Below are 13,155 nucleotides of genomic sequence, written 5' to 3' on the forward strand. Positions count from 1 at the left end.
GACTTAATACACCTCTACAACTAAAATTGCAAATTTACAACAATGTGTCGTTTTCCTTGCTTCTCATTCTTGCTTTCAGACCATTTCACATTTTACCTTGGGCTCTGGCATAAGCCAAGATGAAGAAGTAACAACTTACCCCTAGAAGAAGAACTAGTCAAAAATGACTTTATTGACTTAGATTCAGAATCCCGTGTCTAGGAACAAGCTGCTTTTCATCTCCACTATCTTTAATTATCCCTTCAACTAATCTCTTTCCACATACCTTCTCAATATTAAGTCTTTACCATACATTCATGTATTTTTTAGAGGATTATTTATTTTAGAGACCAAGGGAGAGAATGCGGGGAGGAGCAAAGGGAGAGAATCCTGAGGCAGACTCGTGCTAAGCATTGAGCCTGATATGGGGCTCAATCTCAGACCCATGAGATCATGACTCATAAAACCATGGCCTGAGATAAAGCCAGCTGTTAGATGCTTAACTGACTCAACCATCCAGGCTCCCCTACGTTCGTTCATGTTCTCAATATCATGCCAGTTTCACCAAGCATCTCCATCCTTTGGAGTCTTTATGCAAATGCTATCTTTATATTTTGCTTCTTCAAAGGATTAATCCTGTATCATCTTCCCTACATTCATGACTGTCTCTTTTCCTGAGTACAACTTTGCTTAATTGCAAGAGGTTCATTCTTGCATTCACACTGTCAATGGTCCTTTGCGGTGGTGGTACCATGCATGTAACTCCAAACTGATGCATATAGGTTATTCCATACTAAAGTCTTCAGCCAGTATTATGCCTAACTTAACTCATTTTGTTCTGTTTTCCTTTTTTTTTAAAGGTTTTATTTATTTATGCATGAGAGACACAGGCAGAGGGAGAAGCAGGCTCCATGCAGGGAGCCTGATGCAGGACTTGATCCTGGGTCTCCAGGATCACACCCCGGGCTGAGGCGGCGCTAAACCACTGAGCCACCCGGGCTGCCCTTGTTCTGTTTTCTACTAACTAATAGGTCACTTCCTTACATTGTCCTGGTAAATGTCCTGTCTTTTCCTATTTATTATGAAAAACTTGGGTTGTTTTAACATCCCAATACAAAAATTTCTAAATTCCCTAAACATCAGTGACTTCTCACATCACTCTTTGAAAATTTATTTGGGTTCCCATACTCTCAAGTTTACCATCAAGAAGAACTGCTTGAATCTTGAAACCTTAAACTCTATTACCCTACTGACCCAGACCTATTATTTTGACACTGGTTACCTCATTATTCCATTATCTTTTTTCTACTTATCATGTTTAATAGTCTCTTGACTCTTCCGTGTCTGTCAGTTTTTACAGCTTTATCCTCTTGTCTCTACCCATCCAAGAATATCATAATGCACTACAGTTAAATTTCTAGCACTAACAACTCTAATTAGTCAATCTACCTTTCCCCTCTTCAATTTCCATTCTTTTGGCAAAAATAACACATCTGAGTGGAAGAGGGCCATTACAGATTTATGGTGGGAGATTTCTTTCTTCTTTTAGTCTTCTAATGAAAAGAAAGAAAGAAGTGACAATTATGTTTTCCCATGTAAGGAAAAAGACCCTCACACTGGAGCAGCAAGGGGATAATAATACAGGTCTAAACTAGCCACAGAATAAGTCATGCCTACCTTCTCTATATGGGGAAAAAGAAACCCACCTTTGTCCTGGATTGTGTTTTGTGATTATCCCAATGGATGCAATCCAGTTTCTGGGACTTTAAGTTGTTTCCTATAGTCATCCATGATGATAGAATTTGTGATAATTATTTGTCCTATATTATATTTAACTCCATAAAACTATATATAATACATATAATATATATATAGCTATATAAAGTATAGCTAAATACAGGTTAAAATGTTAACCCATATATAGGTTAAATTAAGTTCAAAGTGAGACGCAAAATTGGGCTCAGGCAGCATCTGTGCCTCCTACTGACCTGAGCTCAGCATAATGATCTCTAGCAATCCCTCTATGCAGAGAATCACAGAAGTACATCCAGGAGTTGTCATACTCTTATCTATCCTGCCCAGCAAGTCCGGAATATGGTAGAAGACAAAACAGTCTTTAGCAAGGCAGAAGGCAATACTTAGAAATGTAACAGTTGCAAGTGGAACATCATTTTTAAGTGTGTCAAGGACCCTGTCAAGAATTGGGAAAAAAAAAAAAAAAAAAACCCTGAGTGATGCTTCAATTTCTGTGATTCTGCTGAGAGGGCCCAGGTTGTGGACTGTGAGCTTATTTTAACTATCTTTATCTTTTTAATTAAAAAGGCAACACATGTACATTAACAAATTCAAATAGCATAAAACGCCTCACAATAAACAATCTTCCTATCCCTGCATTGCATCCCTAAAAGAAACATCTCTATTTTACCTGTTTTTCTAAAGAATTTCTCCAAATATCCCTAAGAATAGACATTCACATGCACATTCCCTTTTAAAACACAAAGACTCATATACAATAAAGTTCCAACTGGCTTTCTTTACCTGTCAATATATTTTAGGACACTCTCAATACTGGCATGCATAAATTCAACCCATTTTGTTTAAGGTCTGAGCATATATATAGTAATAACCTAACTACTTCTCCTATGAGGGGATGTTTATAGTGTGTTTAATATTGCAGTTACACAAATTGGTCAGTGAATGCTGTTAATATAGATTTTTGCTGACTTGTACAGGTATACTAGTTGATTAGATTTATAGAAGTGAAACTGTTAGGATGAGGATGATAAATTTTACATTTGGGTAATTATTCTCAAATTCCTAGGAGACTGCTGTTATTTACTTCCTACCTATATTGTTCTCAATATACCCTTATTATTACCTGAATAGGTACTGTGAGGAACATCTATTTGTCATAGTTTGCCTATCTCACTTCCATATTACAGCAGTCATAGGGTTCAATTTCTTAATCTTCTAGTCCCATGCAAATTTCCATCCCAAATATGATTTACTAAGAGCTATTATGATCCAGTATCTGGCTGAATCTTCTTCATATGCCTTTGAACTCTATTATTCCCAATTCTGAAATGGTATTATGTTTCTTCACTTAAACTGGCTCTTTTCTCAAGGTATTATTTTTATCTTCAATGTAGCCTTTCTGGAGAAGTCATTTGATAATCTTTTTTTTTTTTTTTTTTGTCATTTGATAATCTTATGGACTTTTAGTTTCTTCTCTGGAAAAAATTTTGATTGAAACTATAATTTCCAGGGTCATTTCCAATTATAAACTTCTTTTTTTAAGTATTTTTTTAAAAGATTTTATTTATTTATTCATGACAGAGAGAGAGAGAGAGAGAGAGAGAGGCAGAGACACAGGCAGAGGAGAAGCAGGCCTCATGCAGGGAGCCTGATGTGGAACTCCATCCAGGTCTCCAGGATCACACCCCAGGCCAAAGGTGGTGCCAAACCGCAGGGCCACCAGGGCTGCCCAATTATAAACTTCTTAACTACACGTTTTTCATCTCTGTGTATCTGTAAAATACAGATTCACAAGGGAATAAAAAGAAAAAATATATATTTTAGAAATTTTAGAGTAATGTTTTACTCTCTTTCATTGTTGATGCAGTACTGCAGTTCAATTTTCTGATCACTGAGTATTGTTCATGGTTTCTGCCTTCACCTTCTATATTCATAATAGCATCCAGTATTTGAGGATTCTGTTTTCCCAGGATAATATATTACTTGACAGTTGCTATTAACAGGTTTATACATTTCTAAAGAACAACACCTACCACTTATAAAAGAATGTGTTAAAGTGGTTATTAAATTATCATCCATTTCAGTTGGCCTAAATTATGAAAGTGATATGACTTCCTTGTCTGGTTCAACAATAGATTTTATAGAAGGTCAATCAAAAATCCTTTAAGCTAAAGAAAAAACCTTTCCACTTGCAAACTTAAATGTACAAAGACTCCTGATTTCAAGTCATACTATCGTATCCAATTTTACTTTGGTAAAACCAAGCTAAACATGTCAAAATGTTTAGTGTTTCCAGAGGGAGATAAAAAAGACAAACTTGTCAGTAATGTATAGGAAATAAAATTAGGAAAACATTTCATCATGTAAATCAGGAATGGTTTATCCCACTTTGATAGAATTTTTTTTAATTTTTATTTATTTATGATAGTCACACAGAGAGAGAGAGAGAGAGAGAGAGAGAGAGAGAGGCAGAGACACAGGCAGAGGGAGAAGCAGGCTCCATGCACCAGGAGCCCGACATGGGATTCGATCCCAGGTCTCCAGGATCACTCCCTGGGCCAAAGGCAGGCGCTAAACCGCTGTACCACCCAGGGATCCCTGGTTTATCCCACTTTGAATTGCATCAATAGGCAGATGAAGTTTACCTTTATACAATAGCAGCTAGCCATCAGATGTGTTTTTAACTTGATTGGGGGTATTCCTTTGTAGTTCTGGGCTGAAAGCCAAACCATTAGGAGGAATTTGGGTTTTACAGCCTTAGCATCCCTTTCACAAAAAAAAAAAAAAATCATCCAAATAAGATTAGAGTAACCCAGTCCCTTGCAAAAGGTAAGAATACCCATTATTATAATTACTGTCCTTTAAAAAGTATTATTTTATTAATACAAACATATTTAATTAATTGATAACAAATAAGGTCTAATATTTGTAATATTCAGATAGTCTAAGGCATTTGAAAAAAAAAATGTATAGACAAACACTAGAAACATAAGCATTAAGATAAAAATGGATATAAGAAACTAGAGACCTATATATTTTCTTCAGTAAAAAGACATTGTGAAGAAGTATAAATGCTAAGAAAATAATAAACTGGAAATAGGCAGAGAGGGAGAAAAAGAGAAAAGAATATGGAGAAAAGAGAAAAAAATTGCTCATGAAACAACAATGAAATAGCATTACTGGTAGGAATATGTTAATTATAAACTATTGGAATCCAACTTTTGGTAAATACAGAATAACCTTAAATATATAAATAGCTTTTGTAACTATTTTTTATACTTCTGAGATGCTTTCCTAAAAAGGTTTCTGAAACCTGAAACAATATTTGCAACTGATGATGTTTACCACAGAGTATTTTTTTGGTAGCGAAAATTAAGACTGAGCTAAATGTCAAATACTAGGGAAATTACTTCATAATTATAAAATTACTTCGGTAATTTTAAATTACTTCATATTTATAAAATGACCAACCAAGATGTTAGGTAAAAATTAAACAATTCAGAATTCCATATGGAATGTGATCTTGATAAAGTAGGAAATGTTTAGGAAATACATATAGAAGGAAATATAAAACTGGTTACAAAGGTAAGTATTATAAAGTTGTTTTGTTTTTTATTCTCATCACCCTGTATAGTTTTATGCACATTCTATATTTCCACAGGGAACATATATTACCTATGTGTCCATTTACATAAGAAAAGTACAATTTGTTTCATATAATGTTACTTTCTAATTAGGGAAGGCCAAAAAGTTAACAAGTCCTATCTAATTCTTCATTAATGCTGTTGACTTTAACTGTGCCCTTGAATCATACCAGCTCTTTGAAAAATAGAATTTTAATATGCTCCACAAACACAAAGAAAAATCCATTGTCTCTTTTCTTAAAAATTCATGCTTTTAGATTATTAAAAATATTCAACATGATTTATAGATCTCATTAGACCACTTAAAATAGTCTATTTAAGGAAAAAGGACAATTCATTGTCAAAATTAATGCATTTCCCTAAATTTTCCTCTTTTTTAAAATTCCTATCGAAAATGCTAAAGGTTATAGAAATAACTGTCAGGCCACATTTTGGCAACATCTGTGGGCAAATAAATGGTTAAAACAAAAGTATATGCATAGTCATGTTTTAAAATTTTACTGCAGCAAGGTGGATTGATATAGTAAAAATAGATAAACTAATTTAAAGCAACAGAACAAGCAATCTGCCATATCAATGAACAAAAGTGAAAAACTAATAATTTGGTTTGAAATGTTGAAAAAATAATATGCAGGAAATGGAAACGTACAAGTAGTATTCTTGTAAAATAGTGGACATCCTATGAAATTGAGGATGTATTAGAAAGTGATATTCCTGCATGGTTGTAACAGAAACAGGGACCTTATGTCCCAATTTTAGCTCTTGTTCTGTGCCAATTACCTGGACTTTAAGTGCTGGTTTATTTTTTTTCATTACTTTCAAATGAGTAATAATACTAATATTGTAATATGGTCACAATTTTCACAGTAGAAAATGTCACGACTCATGAAACTCAGGCTGGATTTAGTTTTACTTCAGTTTCACAAGCAACTGGAATCCCAGCATAGCTTTTGGTATCAAGGGTTATTTGACTGAAAGAAATGGCAATTCACTCAAACTAACAGAAGTAGTGACAGGATCATACTAAGGGAACAGAAGACACATGAGGCTGAAAGGAGTTCATGAAAATTGTAATCAGCATCTACACTCCATTTCTCTCATTTAAAAGGATACCTCAGGGACACCTGGGGGGCTCAGTCTGTGAAGCATCTGTGTCAGCTCAGGTCATGATCCCAGGGTTCTGGCATGGAGCCCCAAGTTGGGGTCCCTGTTCAGTGGGGACTCTACTTCTTCCTCTCCCTCTGCCCCAACACCTGGTTGTGCTCTCTCTTGCTCTCACTCTTTCTCAAATAAATAATTTTTATTTATTTTTATTTTTTAAAAGATATTCATTCATTCATTCATTCATTCATTCATTCATTCATGAGAGACACAGAAGGAGAGAGAGGCAGAGACACAGGCAGAGGGAGAAGCAGGCTCCATGCAGGGAGCCTGACGTGGGACTTGATCGGGTTTCCAGGATCACGCCCCGGGCTGAAGGTGGTGCTAAACCAATGAGCCACCAGAGCTGCCCAAATAAATAATTTTTAAAGGATATCCTATCCTTTAAAAGTATATATATATATATAGTAAAATGCCAACCTCACTGACATGGTATTAATTCTTAAAAGCCTTATAAGAGAATAAACACTCATTCTCTATACAGCATATTCTCTCCCCTCCCTTTCCTCCATCCTTCTCTCCTCCTCTCTTCCTCCCTCCCTCTTTCTCTCTTTGCTATCTCTGGTTTTGTTGCACTCCACAACCCATGGCTGACAACATTTTAGATCCAGCTTTCCCATAAAGTTTTATCTACAGAGCTTTGAATACTGCTCTCATTATCCCCAAATCTCCCAAACTTTAAACTTCAGTTATTTAGAACTTTGGAACATGTTCCTGTGTTCCAGGTTCAAACATTCCTGGTTCCTCAAGGGAGAAATTTGATTGTCTTAGTTTGGATTAGCTGTTCACCCCTGGATTTATCATCTGATGTCACACATGGAGCTACCTCACACGAATACAGGCAGCTGCATCAGCTCCTTCAGGAAAGTCTGTGGAGGTCATCGCCAAAGAAAGGGCATAAAGTTTGAGATATAGGTACTTCAAACTTATGCTACATTTAGAGAAGCACATAGTGTTTTACAGAAAAACATCAGGGGCTAGTTTCATGAGCTCATGTTTTGTACTCTTGCACAGGGTCCTGCACAGAGAAGGCCCTGTGTTTGGTTTAATGCTTTTTTTGTGGCCTTGTTGAAATTCTTAATAATATTTAAACAAATGTCCCCTGCATTTTCATTTCACAGTAGGCCCTGAAAATTCTATAGTTGGATCCAACCACAGTCCTTACTTCTGAGATACTTAAGATTCTGTAACGGATAAGTCTAATCTGCTAAAACTGAGCCTTTTTGTCTCTTCCAGATTCAGGGCACTAAAGAACAGAGGATAAAAGTAGGCACTAACATTCTAAAACAGTAACCTAAGACTATGCTAATATGCATAATATAATGAAGTATCACCATTTATCTTACATTATATTAAAATTCAATCATCTTTGATATAAATCAATTTAGATGGGATATTAATTAGAAGTAGATGACAGGAAAAAAATTATAAAACTTTCAGAGTCCAGGTAAAAGTAATTTGATTTTAAGAGTCTTGATACTGTTCTTGAATCCCTAGTGCTTAGCAAATCCTCCAAGGAGATGTAATAAAAATGTACCTTTATATATATTTCACTGCCTTCTCCCAACCCTTTATGACCTTTTTATTGACTCTCCCTAGCCTGATAATATAGTAGTTGCAGCTACTTACAGCTATGTGACCAAGCGAAAGTTACTTAACAATTCTCAGGCTTGATTTTAATCATCGTAAAATGTAAGAAAATAATAGTAACAAGCTAGAAAGACATGCTGTGAGGATTACAGAAGAAAATGCACATCAGGCTCAGTGGTTGAGCATCTGCCTTCAGTTCTGGTCATGACCCCAGGGTCCTGGGATCAAGTCCCGCTTCAGGCTCCCTGCATGGAGCCTGCTTCTCCCTCTGCCTGAGTCTCAGCCTCTCTCTCTCTCTGTCCCTCATGAATAAATAAATAAAATCTTAAAAAAAAAAAAAAAAAGAAAATGCACATCATCACTCAGCACAGTATCTGATATTAAATAAGAATTAAAGAACACTTCACTTGTATTTTATTATAACATTTACCATGATGTGTTATAATTTATGTCACTTGTTTGTCCACTTACCCTACTGCTTTATAGGTCCTTGCTAAAAATTACCACTTCCTGGTTATATTTTTATCATTAGTGTTAAATACAATGACCAGCACACAGCACAACCTTTTCATGTGTTTGAATAATGGAAGGATGAATAGATTCATTTAATGAGAATTTTTGAAAGTGGTGATACACTTGTAAAGACTATATTCCCTCATCTACTAAAATCCAGAACAAAATATTTGCTTAAGAACAGTAGCAAACATCATCAAAATAGCATAGTTTTGGAGTTAGAACCCTTTATTTCCACATCCTCTTTGGAATAATATCTTTAAAAGTATGCAAATAAAAAAAGTTTGATCATGTTTTACCAAAATGATTAAAAATCCCATTTCCTTTTTATACATTGTGATGGGGAGATTTCAATATCTACAGACTTGGAAGCAAAGTTTAATAAGAGTCAACTTCATTAGAGTAAAAGCAAATGTATGGGTTAAATACAGGAATTAGAAAATGCAAAAAACAAGAATTTCCATGCCCCTCCTGGAGAGGGATGTTTCTTAATACTTGTATGAATCCCTTCAGGATGTGATGGAAAAACTTACTTTAAGAAAATTTCACATACACACATATTATAGTATTCAATTGTAGGAGATCTACTGGTCTTTTGAAATACATTTATGCACATTCCAGTATGTATAGGCCTGCAATATCCACTAGCAATTTTGCTAGCCACTAAGAAAATCTGGCTATTTAAACTAAATTAAAAAATTCAGTTCCTCGGTATTACCAGCCAAGTTCCAGGTACTCAACAGTCACGTAGCCATTTAAATTAAGTTTAAATCAATTAAATCAAACATTCAGTTCCATGTCACACTAGCCACATTTCAGGTGTTCAATAGCTACATGAGGCCAGTAGCTACCATACTGAACTGTGAAAATATAGGACATGTCCATCATTTCAGAAAGTCCTATTGCACAGCACTGACATTGACCCTGAAGAATTCTTGTCCTAGTGGAAGGATTGTGACCTGGGTACATGTGGTGCACATGCATGAGGGAACACTGCTTTCAGAGAAAGGTTAAATCTATTTCCTAGTAAGCATAAGATTGACTTTTAAATTTTCTCCCAATTACCAGTTCTACGGATATGTAAACTTTCCTTCAAAACAAAAGTGAAAATCAGTAGCAACTTGATATTATAGAGAGTGTCTAGCTTTTGGATTTACCAGGGTTGAAGTCAGGTTTTCTATTTCAGTTGCTCGCAATATTTGGCAAAGTAATGACTTTCTCATATGTAAAGTGGTGATAGTAACACTTATTAGGGTAGTTTTATAAATTAGAAACAAAAGACTTGAAATGCTTTTGTAACACATTTGAGATACTGTGGTAAATATAGTAAGACGTTGACCAGAAGAGCCTTAGATTCCATCCAGTATGTCCAATAAATTTCTATTATAAACACTGGAGAATTTGTGTTGTCTTCCCACTGCACCTCATACTGAACGTGATTATATACATCTATCATCTTCATATTTCCATTTCCTAGAATTTCACATAGTACACAACAGTCATTCAATGAACATCTGTTGCATGAATATGTGCCCAATGCTATACACGGAGGTAAATGCAGACCAAGGAACATATCCCAGGACTCCTGAATCTCTGTGATCTAGTGCAGAGAGCAATGGATAGAGAAAAAAATATATATATGGTTCTGCTTTTTGTTTCTTGACCTTAAGTAATCATATTTCTGTCCTAGGTATTCTCCTCCATGAAATAACAGAATCCATAAACTCTTCTCTAGCTGATTCTCTGGAATGCAGCTTTAAAGTGTCTTCCATTTATAAAATATTATAGCGGGTACATAAAGACCTCTTACATATTCAACACCATATTTTAAGTATTTCAGAGGTCAAGTAATGACACACAATATTTCAATTTTACCATTATTTTTATTTATTTTTTGTTTGAAGGAATAGTGAAAGTTACATTTACATTTATAGTTAAATGGAAAGAAAGAATAATACTTGAAAAACATGAACTGATAACATTGATAGAGAGATCAAACATTGTCTCTCCTTTATTTTTTTAAGACTTCATTTTTTAGATTAGCTTTAGGTTTACAATAAAATTGAGAGGAAAGTACAGAGATTTCCCCTAAGCCCCCCATTTCAACACATGCATAGATTCCACTATTATTGGCATCACTTGTCAGAACAGTTTGTTTTTTTTTAAACCAAGGATGAAGCTACTTTGACACATCATAATCACTCAAAGTCTATTTAAGAGTTCACTCAGTGTTGTACATTCACTGGGTTTGGACAAATGTATAATGACATAAATCCATCATTACAATATCATAGGGAGTATTTTCACTGCCCTAAAAACTTCTCTGCGCACCCTATGCATCTCTCCCATGCCAAATCCCTGGTAATCACTGATCTTTTTTGTTGCCTTCATATTTTGGCATTTATTAGGATGTCATATAACTGTAATCATATGCATAGCCTTCTCAGACTGGCTTCTATTACTTAGTAATATGAGTCTTAGGTTAGTTCATGTCTTTCCATGGATTGATAGCTCTTTTTGTTTGTTTGTTTTTTGAATAAAATTGCACTTAATGTACTACAGTTTAAACATTCACCTACTAAAAGACATCTTGGTTGCTTCCAAGTTTTGATAATTATGAATAAAGGTGTTATAAACATCTATTTTCATGCTTGGGCATGGACAAGTTTTCAATTCTTTTGTGTAAATACCAAGAGCATGATGGCAAGATCTCATGGTAAGATCTTATGTTGAGTTTTGTAGTAAACCTAAAAGCTGTCTCTTGAAGAAGTTGAATCATTTTGCATTCTTGCCAGCAATGAGTCAGAATTCCTGTGGCTTCACATCCTCACCACCACTTGGTGTTGTTTGTGTTCCAGATGCTGGGCATTCTAGTAGGTGTGTAGTGGTCTCTCACTGCTGTTTTAACTTGCATTTATCTCATGACAAATGATGTAGAGCATCCTTTCACATGCTTATTTACAATCTACAAGTCTTTGGTGAGGTTTCTGTTAAGGTCTTTGGCCCATTTTAAAAATAAGATTTTTTTTCTTGTTGTAGCTTTTTTATTTAATGTTTTATCTCATTATGAATCCTTTTACACTATATGGTAAGTCATTTATATTGAGGGACTCTTTGGAAGATGGTCTGTTTTTAGAGAGAAGGCATCGTGCCAGAGTACACTGTGCCTGCTTCTCAGAATTCAAGGTGCAACATCTTTTAGTGATTATTCCATCCACTTTAAATTAAAATAATCTAGGATCACTTATAATGTGACAATATGATATTGTTCACAACCTCAGAAAAATGTAGCAAGTAATTAGGTCTATGAGGAAATACTGTACGAACAAACAAAAATTGAACAGAAGTATTCAACATTATCCAATTCCCCTTTTGCCTAAGAAAACCGTAGAAATGTTTATTAGTTGTCATTGTCATCACTATTGTTTTATAGTGTCTGTAGTTGTGGTCCATAATTAGAAACAACAAAAGTCTTTGGAGAAAGCGTTTTGTGTGATTGTTTTGTTAAGGAAAGGAGAGAGCTGCAATAACACTCAAAAGTCAGTGAAGTATCTTAATTTATGCAGACACTTGAAATACACAGGAATCAACATTTAAATCACTTAATAGGAACATTTTGGAATCCTGAATAATTCTTTTACTATATTGACATCATAGGAGTATGAATATGAATAAAATTGAGTAAAATGCCTGAATAATGAATGATATACTTCAGGATGTTAATACAACTCTAAGTCATTAAATGTATTTCCCTTAAATTTATATAAAATCCTGATTTTAATTGTGCCATCTAAATAAGTAATATTGTACTGACTCCAGTTTTCTACATGGGTAGAGTAGTGCAAAGGGCACTCAGCAGTGAGTTGGAATCTTACAATACAATGCAGGGCCACTTCTAAGCCTGGAGACGCAAAACACATCAATAGATTTATAGTGCACCTTTGCTTAGAAAACTTTATATCATATCTTATGAAATGATTTGTAAGATGAAAAGCAATATACATCCAGCTATGATGTTAACTATATTTAACATATCTAGCTAATATAAGATTAGCAATTTTTTTTTTTTATAAAATCATGGAAGTGTTGAGAAAACTTGCTAGCATGAGGGCCATATAGGAGGGGGAGGCTATTATACAGACTAGATGTAATTTGAAGGGAATTCCCATCTTTCAAAGGTCCTCTAGGATCCACTTTACAGAAAACTGTTCCTTCCTGGAATAGGTAAAGAATGAACTACGCTAAGACAAGTACAGTATTCCTCATTCTCAATCATATTTTTTTCTAAGGTAGATCACATGAAACTGGGACAATTAGAACTCTTCCTTAAAATTTGTTAAAATCCAGCTGGGAGAAAAGAATCCTTTGCACTTGATCTTGCAATTATGAACAACAAGCTCTAATGCGCCATTCATCATGGATCCAAGGTCATATGAACAGCCAGAAAAAAGAAGGGAGGCAGAAGGCACACGGAAGAGATGAGAAACAGAGACTGAAATATATATATATATAT

General features: G+C 34.8%; 1 protein-coding gene across 13 annotated transcripts in view; it reads right to left on the reverse strand.

Moving 5' to 3' along the window:
- The window catches only part of PTPRD (protein tyrosine phosphatase receptor type D), a 2,163,408-nt gene that overhangs the window by 2,094,895 nt on the left and 55,358 nt on the right, over window positions 1–13,155 (reverse strand). The gene's annotated exons all lie outside the window — the stretch shown is intronic.

The sequence above is a fragment of the Canis lupus genome, chromosome 11 (genome assembly GCF_011100685.1).
Source record: "Canis lupus familiaris isolate Mischka breed German Shepherd chromosome 11, alternate assembly UU_Cfam_GSD_1.0, whole genome shotgun sequence".
NCBI lineage: Eukaryota > Metazoa > Chordata > Mammalia > Carnivora > Canidae > Canis > Canis lupus.